This window comes from Coturnix japonica, chromosome 2 (assembly GCF_001577835.2).
Source record: "Coturnix japonica isolate 7356 chromosome 2, Coturnix japonica 2.1, whole genome shotgun sequence".
Taxonomy (NCBI): domain Eukaryota; kingdom Metazoa; phylum Chordata; class Aves; order Galliformes; family Phasianidae; genus Coturnix; species Coturnix japonica.
Window position 1 is genome coordinate 83,074,443 of NC_029517.1, and position 17,857 is coordinate 83,092,299.

At 37.5% G+C, this 17,857-nt stretch overlaps 1 long non-coding RNA gene across 1 annotated transcript; it reads left to right on the forward strand.

Moving 5' to 3' along the window:
* The first annotated feature begins 5,461 nt into the window (after positions 1-5,461).
* Positions 5,462-16,800, forward strand: LOC107309910. The gene is made up of 3 exons (XR_004306174.1): positions 5,462-5,724; positions 12,751-12,833; positions 15,375-16,800. It is a non-coding gene; the product is annotated as an uncharacterized LOC107309910 (long non-coding RNA).
* The last annotated feature ends 1,057 nt before the right edge of the window (positions 16,801-17,857 follow it).

Here is a 17,857-nt window from a genome sequence, read left to right on the forward strand (position 1 = left end):
GCTCTGTCATCTAGCATTATAGCCATACAACTCTATATAATCAGTGAGACATGTAAACGTATAATTGGACTGAACCATCCTATGGCAGTTTTCAGAACGTGCAACTTTGGCTTTTCCAGAAAGACCTCTATTTGCCTAATCTGTTTAATAGTATTTTAGGCATTTTAAATTTAGACTTAGGCAAACCTAAATGAGTTACAATTAATTTCACCATACATTCTTTCTTGAAGATGTGTAGGCGTCCAGCTCACTAATGCCATCAAGTATACCTTTATAATCATAGCCATACCACTTCATAATTCAAGATGAGATATATAAAATGTTGAATATGGCAACCAATATGTATTCTGTTCTCTTGAGTACTGTTGTGTGTAGTATTAATTACTGTTATCAATCTGTATAATACTTCATGTAAAAAAATTTCATATTCCATAAATATAAAAACATCTGCTTAAAGAAATTCCTAAGTTTGTAAACGGTCTTTGATTAAAATACCTGTTGTATGTTAATTTGGCAGGTTCCATTTAGTTGCAATTTTTCTTATACTGTATCTTTAAATAGCAGATTAACACTGTGATTATTGCTTGGGAAGAAACAAGATATCATGTATATGAAAGCAATGTGACTTGAAATAATTGAAGCTATAAACATGTCACTGTTTTCTCATGTCGTGAACTCCTTCAGAAAACACATGTTGTAAGTGATTTTTGATGTGAAGAATAAATATGCAGCACCCCTGGTAGGTTACATGACATAATGCACTAAGTGTTTCCATTTTACACATAAGGTGAGAACATCCATACAGAAAGTATACAGGTGAAGCATTTCAAGCAGAATTTTCACAGTTATTTGTATGGTACTTTGCCCTCTACTCCCAAGGTTTGCTTTTCTATCACAAAAATAGTAAAATCAAACATTTATTTTGCCTTTACTGCAAGTCTGTATAAAGACCTACTGTGTTTAGCCCTACATAAGCCTTCCTTTTAAACAGATTTTTGCTCTTTTCTTTCAAGTATGTATTTTCTGTGGTGCTGTCACACATATTTGTCTTACTAATGAAACTAATTTCTAAAAGGCAATGTTGCATGAGAAAAAGAAAGGAGCTTTTTAATTTTTTTAATGATATTTGAATAAATTGAAGCTAAATGAAGGCTTTCTAATCATTTCTGTATAGTTTGAATTTTACTGTAATTATTATTCTAACACAGTATATGTAATAATTGCATTTTGAAATATTTATATTATTAATAGCTGATCTCTAAAAGGGGAAAATGTAATTAATTTGCATATTCTATTTTTTTTTTCTGTTCAGAAGTCACATTAAAGAAAATAAAGATAATCAGAATTCTTTAATAAGGGAAATTATCTGGGTTTATACTGATATATTTTTCATTCAAGTAATTCAATTATGGAGTGTTTGCAGCAAGCTCATTCTGATGGAACAATTAAGAATGGAGCAGCTTTTCTGCTATAATGCTATTTTGATTCTCTCAGACAAAATCAAAAGAAAAGGGTATCTTCATTTGCTAAATGTGTTTTTCTCTAATTAACTCCAATATAACAAAGACAGATCAGTTCCATAAGGATAAATACTCCTGCACCTCCCATATCTCTGGGAACCTGTTCCTCATATCAGCTTATTTCTCCATCACGCTGGTGGTGAGAATGCAGATCCCCAGTAGCTGTCCTGCTGGAGCTGTCCCCTGGCACATTTAAATAAGAGAGACTGGTGTCAAAATTAATGAAGGTAAGTCCTACTATTTCTTAAGCATATGTCATCCTTACCATTAAACCTTATAAAAAGCTCTATAGGCTGTACTGTTTTCTGAACATCCTCTGGACCATTTCTGGAGTTCTACAGGAGGTAGCTTGGAAAGCAACTTTGGGAAGAAGTGCCACACCACTGCTCTCCTTGTCACTCTGTGACAAGCCTCCATACTCAGCCAAAGACAGTGCAATTTCTTGCTACTCCTAGCAAGAACAGTACTGCTTCGCTTCAGGGCAGACAGGGTCATTCTCAAAATGTGCCCTCTTGTAAACATCATAGAGATTTGACAGTCTATGTTAGATACAAAATGTAGGTGTCTGCCTGTCTTGAAGAAAACTGATATGCACGATTTCACTGGGGTGGGATTAGAGGGACAAGAGGAAGCTGACAGCTATACCAGTTGACATTAAAAAAATGAATAAAAAAATATAAAAACAAATTAAAAAATAAAAGTTCTTACAGTGAAAAAATAAAATTCTCAGGAATTTCTTGAGATAACTTAAATGTGAGGCAACCCTTATCTTGAAGTACAAGCTGCAAAAATTAAAGCAACAAAAAATAACTCTGTGAATGGGAATACAGATATTTCCCTGAAATTTGACACCAGTAGTTACATACCAAATGTCTTTCTAATTTAGAAGTTCCTTATCTGAGGTAGAAATTCGGGGAGCACTGCAGCAGTAATCAGAGACTTTATGTCTTAAGTTGAGGGATGTTTGCTGTAAGAAAAAGTGCTGCTGGCAAGAATGCCACAGAGTGGGATCAATTTAGCATGAAGCAGAACTAAAGGCAGTGAGGCAAGAATTTTATCATATCCCTCTGGATCTGTGATAAGTCACTCAGGAGAACTGAGTGACACAGAATCACAGAATCACAGAATCACAGAATTACCCGGGTTGGAAGGGACCTCAAGGATCATGTAGTTTCCAACCCCCTGCCTAGCAGGGCCACCAAACATACACATTTACTAGATCAGTTGCCCAGGGCCCCGCAACCTGGTCTGAACACCTCACAGGACGGGGCATCCACAACCTCACTGGGCAGCCTGTTCCAGGACCTAACCACCCTTCTAGTAAAGAAACTTTCCCCCTAACATCCAACCTAAATCTCTTCCTCCCTCAACTTAAAACCATTTCCCCTACCGTCTGCTTATTATCAGCCCTTTCGAAGAGTTTACTCCCCTCCTGGAGGAGTAAGTTCCCTTCAGGTATTGAAGGCTGCAATGAGGTCACCTCGCAACGCTTCTCTTCTCCAGGCTGAACAAACCAACTCCCTCAGCCTGTCCTCATAGGGAGGTGCTCCAGCCCCCTGATCATCTTTGTGGCCCTCCTCTGGACCGCTTTCCAAAATCTCCATATCTTTTTTGTACTGAGGACTCCACACCGGGATGGACACAGTACTCAGATGGGGCCTCACAAGAGCAGAGTAGGAGGGATGATCACCTCCCTATCCCTGCTGACCACCCCTCTCCTGATGGAGCCCAGGATCCCGTTTGCTTTCCGGGCTGCCAGAGCGCACTGCTGGCTCATGTTAAGTTTCTCATCTATCAGGACCCAAGGTCTTTTTTCAGCCGAGCTGCTCTCAAGGACACTCCTCCAGCCTGTACAGGTGCCTGGGGTTCTTCCGGCCCAAGTGCAAAACCTTGCACTTTGCCGTGTTGAACCTCATTAGGTTCACCCGAGCCCAGCTTTCCAGCCTGTCAAGGTCCCTCTGAATGGCATCTGTTCCTCCACCGTATCAACTGCACCACTCAGCTTGGTGTCATCAGCAACTTGCTGAGGGTGCACTCCATTCCCTCATCGATGTCATTAATAAAGATGTTAAAGAGCACCGGTCCCAAGACAGACCCTTGAGGACGCCGCTCGTTACGGCCTCCACCTGGACATAGAGCCATTGACCACCACCCTCTGTCTGCGGCCTTTCAACCAATTGCTTATCCATCTAGTTGTCCACCCATCAAATTCCACCTCCCTCCAATTTGGAGATGAGGAATGTGATGGGGGACCATGTCAAAGGCCTTGCTCAGGTCCAGGTAAATGACATCGGTCGCCTCCTTCATCCACCAACGCCGTCACTCCATCATAGAAGGCCACAAGATTAGTTAAGCATGACCTTCCCCTGGTGAAGCCGTGCTGGCTGTCTCGGATCACATGCTTGTTCTTTATGTGATCAAGCATGTTGTCCAGGAGGATCTGTTCCATAATCTTCCCAGGCACAGAGTGAGACTCACCGGCCTGTAGTTACCCGGGTCATCCCTGCTCCCCTTCTTGTAAATGGGAGTGACGTGACCCTTCCTCCAATCATCCGGGACCTTCACCTGACAGCCACGACTCTCAAATATGATGGAGAGCGGCTCAGCTAACCCACTCAGCCAGCTCCTTCAGGACCCTGGATGCACGCCATCTGGCCCATAGATTATACTCATTCAGTCTAAGGGAGGCACTCTCGGACTTGCTCTACCCTTACAGTGGGAGGGATTTACCTCCTTGGTCCCCACATGGAGGTATGGGGGTGCAAGACTTAGGGACGTGAAAAGACTAGAATCCTGGCCACCAGTGAAGAACGAGGTGAAGAACTCATTCAGCACCTCAGCTTTCTCTTCATCTGTTGAGCCATTCTCTCTTTAAATTTACCAGAGTAGGCACGCCCATTTTGGCCTGTCTCTTCTGGCCAATGTACCTGTAGAAGGTTTTCTTGTTGTTTTTCACATCCCTCGCCAAGTTCAGTTCTGCCTGCGCCTTGGCTTTCCTGATCCCACATCTGCAAGTTCGGACGGCATCATGACACTCTCATGGAAATGCTATTATCAACTGAACAATAGCTCTGTGCTAATGCTGACCTTACAAAACCTGTCCTGGAAACACCTGAATCAAAAATAGCCACTTGTTAATAACTCGTGACTAACCTTTCTAGGTAGTGGTGCCCTGGCTCCCAGCCTCCGCAGATGTGCTGAAAAATATAGTTTGAAAATACTATACAGTAAATTGAAAACAACCTCATCTATACACACTTAAAATTTTTTAATTTATGCAGTTTAGTGGGAAAAGTGGGGAGATGGGAGATTTTGACTTGAATCAGTTTGTTCTCTGGTATACTACAAGATGTAAAGCCTGGCAGTTTTCAAAGAGTAGATAAAAAATGGTGGGGTTTTATAGTAAAAAGTTGTGCTATGTAATATTTCAGGTGTTTAAAATAGTAAAAAAATATATCCTATTAAGACCCTTGTATGGAAGCTGGGGCACTTGGGCACTGTTCCTGCTGCCACTCATAGCTTTTACAAAACAGATTAGCTTTCACAGCAAGAGGTGGAGCTCATTCCCCTTAGCCAATGGTCAAGTCACCTCTTGGACAGTAAAATGTATGAGCTTTGAATCCTCTCTCTCAGGCCGAGCAGTAAATAGGATCTTGATGTTTCATATCCTGGTGTGGACCTATAATTGCTGAGCTATTAAATGTTACTTGCTTTAGCAAAAGAATTCTAAAAGGCTTTTATGTTGTTTTGTTTGTTTGTTTGTTTTCCCTTTGTCTGAACCTTTTGATATATCTGAGATAAAGTAAAAAGCCATATCAAGCTGAATTTTGACACTCACTGTCCTGCCCCATTCTTTATTTCTCTCTCCAACCCCACCCAACACACACGAACTTTTTCCTGTTTCTTTCCAATCCCTCTTTTTTTTTTTTTTTTTTCCCCCTCTTCTCCCTCATTTTTATATTTTCTTCTCCTTCACTTTCTCTTGCTCATCTTTCCTGTCTTTATTCTCTCTACTCCCACCTTCCTTTTTCCCAGTCTCTATCAGCATCTTTATGTACTAATAATGTGTACTAAAATGTATTCTACTTTTATTAGGTGACTGGTAGAGGTCCAGATCCATGAGTGGTACAGTCAAGACCAGAAAACTTCTGTTCTTGTGGATCCATGTGTAGAAAAGGCAATGACATTACTCTATTAAAATAGGGTAAGTTACATATTTGCCTTATGCTGACTTCGTATAGCATCTGATGTAATAAGGAAACACAGAAGCTTTATTTATGGCAAAGTTATCACATTTCCACTGTTATTCCATTGTTAGCTCAATATAATTATCTGTAAGCTATAAAGTGTTCAGTCTCTGATCACCTGCATCACTGTCTGATGCCCATCAAGGGTCGTTTCTCAGAATCTTTGTTATTCTCTATAGGTCATGTGTACATTTTCAGAGGTTTGCTTAAGTGTTCTGAATAAATATTTTGAGACTTCCTAAAGAAAGAAAAAATGCAGTATCTGTTTTAGTTAAGTGCTATTCTATCTTAAAAACTGGTTTGAAAGGAAAAGTTTTCTAGTTTTCAAATTAATGGAAATAAAATGCAGAACTCTTGTCATACTGATGGAAATTCTGCTTCAATATTTTTCCTAGCTCATATCTGAAAATACAGCTCTCTATCTGTCTCTTTATTACTGATCCATCCTCCTCCTACAAATAGATCCAATTAGAAGAGCTATCACATAGGTAGCGTATGGGCAGACATAGATTTGCAATGTCAACAAAAGTGTAAAAGAGCTGCTGCTAAATTCAGCATTCTTAACAGGGAGAAACTGAAGCCAGTGGATGCTGTTCGTAAGACTAAAAATGTAGTCCTCTGACAATAATTGGTATCATTGGGATTCTTCAAGAAGATATGGGGATTATCTGCTACTTTAGTTATTGCAGGTACACTGCTGAGTACATCACTGAGAAACAGAAAAAAAGCATTATCATTAGCTCACAGCTCTCAGCAATCACCTTTTATCTGGCTTTTGCTTAATGCTCTTCTTATTTATGAGGCTGCACATTGTGTATGCAGCAATCAAATGGCTTCAACCGATACTTAAAAGAAAATGCAGGGCTATGGTAAAATTTTGACCTTGATGTTTTTTACCCCTTCATGGAAAATTCTTGGCAAATATACAGAAGATTCTTCTAATTATTGAATATAGGATAAACTTTATCAGACTCAATCTAAGTCATGATATCCCATGATTCTGAGCAATTTCTGTTGAATTTCTGTGGAAGTAACTTATCTTTTCAGTTGTAATCTATTACAATTGAAAATCAATGTTCAACTGCTGTCAAAATGTAAGATATATTCCAGCAATCTGTATTCTCTTGTCATCTACAAAGTGTTTTATCAAGTTTTCTATTTAGAATCTAGGTCTAGGATATAAAAAAAAAAAAAAAAAGATTGAAATTAATAAAGGTGTGACATTCGTGTATTGATGTACTTTACTTTCTCATCCGGTCAAGATTAACTATGAACATTTATGGCATACATATCCAAACCATCTCCATAGGAAAATTGGGGATGAAAAGTCTGAAATCAGATTTTCTTTGAACATTTTCTCATATGTAAAAAAAATGTTGGCATAACAATTTGTTTTGGTATGTCTCAGTTATGGGGAAATGACTGAGAATATGGTTCTGTCTGTGGTATTATAGCTTGAATGTAAAGAACAACTACTGTCTTGGTAGAGTTCAGAATGGTCAGAGGTGTAGGAATTAATGCTTTCCTCTGAAATATTCTTGCTTTAAAATGATATCACATTGCTGTTGCCATTTAAATGCCCCTTTCTGTATTCTCCAGCTTTATTTACCTTTACTGGCCTTTTATTTTATGATCGTAATGGAAAACTTCGTGATTGCTAATTTTGTTTTCTGGCTAAAGGGATTGATTTTTGGAAGAGGGTTGATGAGGTGGAGATTTAAGGCAGGGGAATGGTTTTGGTTTTTACTTTTTAGATATTATTAGACATTTGATTTGTATTCATTTGCTGTTGTTTATTTTTTGTATTTTTTTAGTCGAGGTAGTTAGTGAATTGACATGTCCAATATTTAATCTAAATAAATTTATGCAATTTGTTATGGAAGTCAAAATATCTTGGGACAATTTGTTTTAGGTCAAACTGTTATTTTATTTGAAATGCCCTTCCTTTGACCCAGTTTATGTTTCTTAGCCTCATAGAAGTTTGTTTATCTTATTTATTTAATCTACTTTTTCTCTAACTGATTTTGTGAAATTTGTATCGGAATTTTCTGGCTTTATTATTATTACTGACATTCAGCCTAGGTCAGGGGTAAAGTGTTCTTTTACTATTGTTATTTCATCATTCATGTTATTGCTAAGATAGGCACATTTTATTTTATTTTATTTTATTTTATTTTATTTTATTTTATTTTATTTTATTTTATTATTTTATTTTATTTTTTTTTGTGAATAGTGCTAATGAGGAGTGAGGGGAAGGTGTTATTCCTCTTGTTAAAGGGTACATGCTACTCTTCTGTGCACCTAAGACCAGCATTGCTCCACATCCTTTGTAGATATCCCAGACGTACTAAAGCTGGTCTTGAAATCCTCCTGCATTACTTGTAGTATTGAATGGCTAGTTCAGATTGTAATTTGCCATAATCAGTTTTCTGGATTTTACAGATCAAAGAGATTTTTAATTATGAAATACAACGTTATACATGGACTCATCTCTCAAAGGAATGTTAAACCTCTCTAACTTATTTAAATTCCCGTAGAAGCTGTTAAACTTGTGAACAGGATTGGGCAATGGCTCTTCAATTACCACCATATATTACAAACGGTTTTTATTACTTTCTCCTGAGAGGTTGTTCTCCTTTTTAGCTGCATTTTTTTCAGAAAGGTGAGAGGCTCTCTTTTGCTCAACTTTTTCTTTTTGGTTTATGAAACACTAAAGTGGAAGTTTACCTGCACTCACCACCGTTGTCAGTCCTAGCTGTGTGATAATTCGCCTATTTCCTTCACAGCTTGAACTGCACAATGCTTTCCTTGTAAGCATTTAATTGTTGATGGTCAGATTCTTGAACTCAAGTCAGACACCTGTTTTCCTTGTGAAAGGAGATGGTTGGAATATGAATACTATGCTTAGCCCGAGGGCGATCTTGCTTTCTTCACCATAACATTGTGTTGGATTCCTGAGCTTAACCAGGTGCCAGCAACTGAGAGGGAGCCATTCTTGCTTGCCATTCATGATTTATTGCAGTGAAGCTAGAGTATTCACAATTAAAAAAACCAACAAAGCAAACAAACAATAAACACCAAAAACAAACAACATCGCTGAGAGCTTGTTGTTCTTCCTTGCTGATGTGTGCTTATTCATATTGACGATTTCTCACTTCTTCCTTGGTCAATTGCTTTTCCTTTAGAAGCTACACCTAACATCCACTGCTCCCTCAGTTCCTTTTTCTCATGTCTCAGGCAGCCCCAGCTTCAGCCCAATGGGTGTGTAGGACTGCTCAGCTCTCCTTAAGGGCAATAAGCACAAGAAACGTTTAACCGTTTGAGAAAGGGATGGTTTTGTAAAACCCTTCAGCTCTGCTGGTGAAGAAGCATTCCCTGTGTTAGATTTCAAAAGGAATGTGTCCTCAAATACAGCTGTTTGTCATGTACTTTACCATTGAAATCTTCCATGGGGATTCACTGTTCTTTTTAATTGAAGATGTGTAGTTGGCAGACATGGCCATCAGCAGTCATCCACTAGAAAGTCATGCCACCAAAAGCTGTGGTCAGTTTTATGGTGCTGGAGAAGTCTTGCTGTGGTAGTTTGAGACAAACTCAGATAAGAAGTACTGCCTCTCTGACAAATGTAGCTGAGATAATATGCGTCAAGCTGCTGTAATTTAGATACTTCAGTTGTCGCAATGACCGCTAATGCAGGTTGAAAAGAGCTAAAGGTGCTGGATGCAACTAAGACACTGATGTATTCTTGTATATTGTGCAAAAGACTGGTGATAATTTTGAGAGAAGGAGCCCAGACATCATTAACAAATACAAGCAGATCCTCCAGAAACTACCATGCTTGATTTATAATTAGGACCTACTAAAATGGGAGTCTAAATGACTGCTCTCATTTTTATCTCGTGCTGTTATGATTTTATGGTTTAATATATGTGAAATGCTGAATAAAATGTGAATGTAGTCAGCTAAAATTTTGCATTCCTGTTACACTTTATTGGATGTCTTAGCTTATTTTAATATTCTTTGCTTATGCTTCTGTAGCTAGCACCATTGTTACCTAGAGTTTTTTCAGTTCACATGCATGTGCAAATACATATGTATATAAAGGCAGATGCAGAGAGCAGTAGATGAAAGCATCAGAGTAATAGACAGAACGCTCTTAATTCCTTTTGCCTGGTGAAGATTATATAAAATTGCTTTTCAGGGGACGACGGAAGAGTGATTAGCACCAGAGTACAGTGCAGTGGGAGGTCATGGAGGTTGAATCCCCTCCCAGAGATCACTCCATCTTGGCATAAGTCTAAATGAGTTGAGCACTAATGCTGCAAAATCTCTCTGCTGGCCACCTGTTTGCAAAAGGGTAAAAACTGTTACTTGTCTGAGATTAGGCTGCACTTCAAAGAAGGAGTAAAATAAATACTAAAGCAGAAGTAAGACAGAATAAAATTTATTTGCCTGAAATTCCTCTTTCTTTACAATATGTTTTGTTTATGAAAAAGTGAAGAGTGTAGTGGGAATTAGTTAAAACAAAAAACAAAAGCAACAACAAAACCATACAAACCAAACCACTAAACACTTGCACACCTACAGAAGCAAAATAATGAATCGGAAAGAAACTCTTCAGGAGACTGTGAAATCATGCAGTATCAAATGTCATAGCACCTACTTTGGCTTGCTTCCCAGTGAAATTCTTTATAGTCTGGCTTACATCAGAAACTGAACGCCAGGCTAAATTCCTTGAAGTGACTCTGCTGTGGTCACTCAAATTAAGGTTGAATGTAAAAATGTGTACTCAAGTAAAATAACCAAGAATCCTACAACAGTGTTTCCAAAAATACCTAGGAGATTTAGGGGTATAAATTCCATGTATCTTCAATATCTCGTTTGCAGTCCACTTGGCAGTGAACACAGCTGAGATGTTTCCCCTACCAGACTAATGTTCCTATGACAAAGCAGAATAAAAATACCCCTGAAAGCACACTTTAAAAAACAAAACCAACCAACCAACCAAAAAACAAAAACAAAACAACAAACAAACAAACAAACAAACAAAACCAACAAAAAAAGAAAACCCACGAACAACAAACAAACAAACAAAAACCAAGCATGGAATGCACTAACTCCTTGTACCCACTCAGTTAGCTTACTGGGAAAAAAGAATATCTAAAATAAATGTAGTAATATTCTATAAGACGATATTCCACAAACTAAAGCAATGGCTGCCCTCTGAAAGAAATCTTGCTCCTGATTTCTCCCTCCTAACAGGGTGTGATGCCCTTATACTGAAGCTGATCGCCACTGGTCCCATTTAGAACTTGATCTACCTTGTTAAGACAGCATCAAGTGAATTAGGGTCTTTTTAGGTAGTTTTGAGATGCTTTAGTAAGTCAAATTTACTTATGGATTAAGTTGGACCTGGGCTGAATCCAGAGATGCCTTCCAAACTCAGCCATGTTCCAAGGGACAGTGGCATTTTATGCAAGAGGTGTGCTTGGGCTCAAGGATGGCGGGCAAAGGTATAGCGATGGGAAAGCATTGGAGAAGGACTTTCCTTTCAGCAACAGTGAACTCTTACATGGGCTTCTCCTGTTTCTTGAAGTGGTGCCACATGCAAATGTATATCCTCTCACTTTCTTGTTATTCCATTTCATTGCCTTTTTATAAATGTCATCTTAGAGTGGAGCCACTTCACAGCACAGATCTTGTTATTTAGTCTGTCAGTAAACTGCCTACTGTAGTGCTGAGGCTACAGAACTATTTATGAACAGCAATAATATACCTGTCACATGCTTCAGTAAGTGCTCACTTTACCTCCTGCCACAATTTGCTACATTTCTTAGGTGTGGTTCAAACCTGCTTTCATTGTCCAGCACATTGAAATAGTTGATATTTTGATGAGATTTTATTTAAGCTTAATTTTTCTTTTTTTAGTAATTATTGAATATTTCCTCATATTTCCTACATCGCACCATACAAAGATAAGGATTTAATCTTTAAGCCATTTGCAGTTTGCAGAAAGCTGACCTCTGTAAGACTAACCGTGTTCTCTTGGGTATATGAATTCATTGAATTTCAAAGTCTATTTGTTCACTTCCTTTTCCTTTTTCACCTTCAAAACTGTATGGTCACTGCATAAATGCCTTGAGATAGTCAAGGTGACTTACCTCACTTTCAGCATTGATCCAATTGGACCAAAAAACCCTTAGTTTACCCTCTGTTAGATCCAGCATTTGTTAAGTACCTGAGAAAAAGACGCAGTGCATAATACATGGTATACTTTTAAGATTTTATCCCTGATGTGCCCTAGAAACTTTGCTGAATTCATGAGGCTCTGAGCCTCTCTTTTCTGTCTTTATGTCTATGAGTAGTGAAATTTTTAGTTTTCTGACTTTAGTAAAGGGGGACTATACTGTATTTTCCTACCTCGTACTGAGAAATTTTAGGTTCAGAATTAACAAGTAGCCTAGAAACTTGCTTGTCTGTTACTTGCCTATTACCCCTAGTAAGGACTGTGGAGCTTCAATAGGAACATCAGTTGAGGTTGGCATCCTGTCTGCGAACACATTCCAGCGTGCACTTTTTGTATAAATGTACATTTCCTACATTCCTTGAGGTAAGAGCAAAAATAGTCCAGTGAAGTTTGCCCTGCAGATGGGATTAGTGGTAACCTGTTGCTGTATCTTTTTCTCTAGACCTCATTTACTTCTCTTGTTGGTGCTTGTGTTCTAAAATAAGAGCCAAGGTGATTTTGACTGCTGGTTCTTGTTGAGAGAAAGAACAAGAGAAGGACACCCAGGGAGTGTGAGTAGGTTCAAGGCAGATAACTTGTGACTTTAGTCAAAGTGTAGTTATAATGTAGCAGAAACTGCTTTCTTACCTATGCACACAACCTTTTTTTTTTTTTTTTCACCTTATACTTGTATGCTAGGAAAACATTAAAAGATGAGTACAAGAACAGTAGGAAGCCCTCAATTCTTTCTCTTCAGCTGTCTACAGGACTGCATGGATGCCCATGTTGAAGACCTTATGACAATAACAAAATGGATCCAGTGTGTACAACTGAATACAGGTAATATTGAAAATGCAGATTCTTTAAGAGAAAACATCATCTATTTTTGTACTCACTAATGTTGTACTTCTCATTAGCTTGACTTTTGGTAAAGCTATTTCACACAAATTCCCCAGCACATAACTGGGGAGCTGAACTCTGTGTGAGAGGCGGAAAGGAAAGGGGATATAGAGACAGTAGGTGCTCTCAAGTATTGACTGAGCCAGGGTTCCTCAGTGAATGAGTAGTAAACATGATCCTTGCAGGCCTGTGTGCTTGTGCAGAAGAGCTCATTAGAGATATGAGGGTAAGATGTAAATAGCTAGATTACTTGAAATAAAGACTAGTGAAGAGTCAGAGAAAGCACAGTTCATACGGGGGCTCCCAAAACATCTTGTTCAAGTAGTTACACTGCCTAAAAATGGAGGTGTACATACTGGGGAAGTGACAGTTCTGTCTACAGGTTGGCAACCCATACATTCTTTTCATGTTGAAAGGGTGAAAGGCTTGCAGTGGCAGCAATGTGGGACTCCAAATAGGATCTATGGGAATATTTGGATACTTGAGGTGGGGATGCAGGATGAAGCTCTTGGTGCTGAATCTTCACTCAGGTTATTTCCTGAACAAAGTGGTTCAAAAATTAACTTGGATATACCTACCTGAGACTGCGGTCAGTGACTACTGAAACTGACTACTGAACTGTCCACAGGAGTATGGTCATCCATTAAGGGGCACAAATCAGACTCAGATGTAAAAATCAGAGAAGCAAGAGAAGACTAGTAATGGAGGTTTACTAAAAGAAAAAAAAAATCTACAAAATTGAAAGAAAAAAAAAAAAAGTGTAAAGGAGCTGTAATAGCTCATACATGTCCTCATTCCTGGAAGAGAAAAGGGCTATGCATCAGAATGTGCCAGAAGTTAATGCATGTACAATAAGGGAATCTTGAAGGTTTAGTAGTTTGTTTTTAAAGGGCTTAGTACTTTTCCAATGAATAATGTGCATTGTTTGAGCGAAGATAAAACTGAATGTGGTGGAATAATGGCAAACAGAAAATTATTTTTACAGAAGTAGCAGATTTCAAGTCTAAATTTCAGCTCCATCCCCAGTGCCATTACCAGACCACAGGCTGCCAGAGGAACGTGGCTCTTTCTGTGTATAGCAGAAACTATAACTCCAGTCTGTTTCACTGTTGTGCTTTCTTAAAATGTAGTATTGTTTGTGAATATTTAGGTGAGAAATGCTTCTAACATATTTCTGTAATGAAAAATAACAACTGCAAGTATTTTTTAATGTCTGTACTAAGATATAAATGCTATCTAGAAAAAAGTCAGGTAATAACAGGATAAAGCATCTCAGAGCATTTCCTAAAAATGCTTGTAAAAGCATCTTCAGGAGTTATGCAGCCTTGTCAGAAATGACATCAGAACTCTGACGAATTAACAGTGTCTTTTGCTTTGACAGAGAGACTCTTGTGAATGGCAATCTGAAGAATGATAAGTATGCCAGATGTAGGTCAGGCCAGCAAATAAATAGCCTGGCTTACCCACAGGCCTTGATTTGCTGGCATTTTGAGATTCTAGGCCAGCTTTATACCAGATCTGCTCGTCCCATATCGTATTTAATCCATACATTTTTTTTTTTTTGCAGCCTGTCAAAGATTTATTTGATATACTATGCATATAAAAACTAATATTCCAGTGCTGAATTTCTTTAGTAGCTAGTTTAACTTGATTCACTGTGACATCCCTGCGTGTAATGACATCTCAGCTACCAGTTTCACATCATTAATTATGATATTGCTCTGTACTGTGACAACAGGCCTAAATTAAAACTTATTTTAAAATGTATAAACTGACATTTCTCAGGGTCATTTATTTCGTGAAGTAATGGATATTGTAGACATGAATGAAATATCACTTGAACTTCTATGTTCTGCTAACAGTCTTTTTGGAAGACTGTTATTGGATAAACAGAAATAAGATATATGTGAGGCCCTATTGTTTTTTTAATTATTTTTTTTTTCTGCCCACTCCAAGCCAACATTTCAGTAGCTTCAAAGCCTATAAGAAAAAGGTTTTCTTTTAGCTTTCATTGAAGAATTCTACTGAATTTGACCTTATATCATCCACTTAAGCAGATGGCTTCAGTGTGTTCCAAAAGTCTTTCCACAGGAATTTAAGGATACACAGGCTTAGGAGTTTAATCTAAATTGTTCAGGATTAACTACAAAAAATAATCATGATCATTTTATTCAGTGAATAACGGATTTCCTTAATCTGATTTGAAAACTTGATGCAACAGCAACACTTTCTGTATTTTCACATGTGGCAAAAATGGGCTGTAAGAAAAAGTGTTCTTACTGTGTGATTACACCTTTGATATCTTCTTTTTGCAGCTTTCCATATTATTTAAGTTGTACATTTATTTAAGAAACTACAATTGCTCCCTGCTTTACCCTTATAGTGCAAGTATCTAATAGATTCTTGCTCCTTTTTTTTTTTTTTTTTTTTTAATGGGGTATGCATTTAATTTGTTAACAGATGGTCTTTTTTCTTCTACAGTGCTAATCAAACTTGGATACGTTTGGACTTGCATGAGGGAAAAGCTGACAAGGCTGACTGAGCACATCTGCCTAGCTGTTTCTTGCAGTTCCTGAGAAATGACTCAGTATTCACTTAAGGCCAAAATGCTGGAATTGGAGAGTCAATATGGCAGCAAAAACTTCAGCTTCTGTAATCAACTTGAACAGAGTGGTTGCTCATGCTTCTCAAAATAACATTCAGGTTGACAGCACCAGCTTCTTATAACTGATGAATTGCAGCATTACCACTTAGCAGTACCTGAGCAACATCCTGTCTATGAAAAGCAAAGTCAACCAAGGAATTTGACTTTATCTATATGGAGCCTTTTCCAAGGTGTGTTGTGTTACCAGCAAGGCATTCTTAAGCCTTATTTTTCAAACTTTGCATGTCTCTTCAAACTAACTTTTGATACCCACGTTCTGAGTGTGCAGAGCTTTCAGAACTGAGGGTCAAATCCAACTCTTGATGAAGAAAGAGTAGCAGAAATGTTGCTGCTGTAGAGTTCCCATGTGAATAAATGGAGTTTAATTTGTTAGGATTTTGTTTTGTTTGCTTGGTATATTTTTTAATCTTCTCCCTAAAAAGAAAAAGAATACATCTCAGTTTTCTGCCAGACTCTCCTTCACACTTTTTCACTCTGACTGCATTCTAGTATTGTTCTTTCTGGTTATTCAAACTGAGGAAAAATGTTCTTTTATCCTTAAACATTTTTCCTTTCTACTCTGTGCATCAAAATGTGAGAACTGTTTATAAAGCTTTAGCTCTCCATTTGTGAGAACAGAAATCTGGGCTCTGCTGTTGTAAAAGGGGATGAATAATGTCTACTGGCCATGTTCTTACCTAAAAATACCTGATACAAATGCACATCCTTTCACAGTGGAAGGTCAGTGTTGTGATAGTGAAATTCAGTTCAGTTTAGTATTGAAAAGTAATTTGAGAACACTGTGCTGAAAACTATTCCCTGAGTCCCTGCAGGGCATCCATCATCTGGGGCTTCCTTTGTGTATCTTTTCTGACTGATCCAGAAAAGGGGCTTGCAGGAAGACACATGTTAATAAATAATGCTTCTTCTTTTGTCAGCTGAAGACTCTCATATGACTTCAAGGGATATTTCTAGCTCATTTTCATCTCTAGAGTTTGTCCTAGAAGTGAGTAGCTCTGCTTACAAAGTTGCTTATGACCTGGCAATGTTTTAATACTCTAATGGTTACTGAAAACGTGTGAAGAATCTGAATAAAGAAGAAAAATGGTAGAAGAGTTGAGGAGATAAGAAAAGGCACTGAGTGTATAGTGAATGTAAAGGGTCTCTCATTCACATGCTTTGGAATATGCTCATCCTTTATAAATATTTCAGTTTGTTCAAACTGACTTCTCTAAATTAGCAGTTCAAAGATAAATTTATAGGGGCAACTCCAGCTGATCAAATTTTGTTGATCACAGAAGGAAACCTGTTAATACTGGAATATACTGTTCACAGGATTTAGGGAAGCAGGATTTGACAGATTTATTTGACACTCTATATTCCTGCTTTATTTATGTTCACAATGAACAGATAGCTCTAATCAAATACATGAAATATATATATATATATGTATATTTCTTTTGCAGGACTGGAAAAATTTTACACCAGTGTAATGGAAAACATTCTTGTAATAGAAATATTAGGTAAAGATGGTAACAGGGTTTGGTGCTTCTTTGTATGCCTATGGAAACTAAATTTTCAAATCAACAGTTTTACCTGAAGTCTTAGAATACAAGAGAAGGTAAGGTTTAACTTTTGAGACAAATTTTGTTTTTCTTTGCCTAACTAGTTTTTATAGAAATATATGAGGAATATTTACGTGGCCTGCAGTAAAAATAAATAAATAAATAAAAATCAATGTTGTAGGACTCAATAAATGCCATTGGTGTAGGCAATTTAGCTTTTTAGCCTGAGAAAATATCTCAGGGATGCTGTGCCATTGTTTTTTTTTGTTTTTTTTTTTAAAGTGATATCGAAACAAATTCATATGTATTTCTTTGATGATAAGCAAGACCTAACCACTCCATCCTTCCTAAAGCCTATAGATGGTAGAATGGTCTTCAGTTCTTATTTGTGATATGGGATGATAAATATATATAGATATATAAACAATAGCATATTCTTTGTTTGGTAGAGATGAATTCTGCAAAAACTTGAGATGAACATGATGTTCTTCGCTTATTAGTACATATGCATTTCAATAATAAATTCTGTTTGGACTGGTACAGTTTACCTAACATTCCAGTAGTTTAATTTAATTAATACTTCAATTTTAATTGAAGTTTTATGGAGAAAATCAGTTAAACTGAGAAACCATTACTGTTTCAGGCAATATTTTTTCTTTACAGCATGGTGGGAGCATTACCTAAGCTGGCATTTTTTGAAAATAGTATACTTTAATCCCTCATCACTGATCGGAGGTTCAGGAACGCTGTATCTG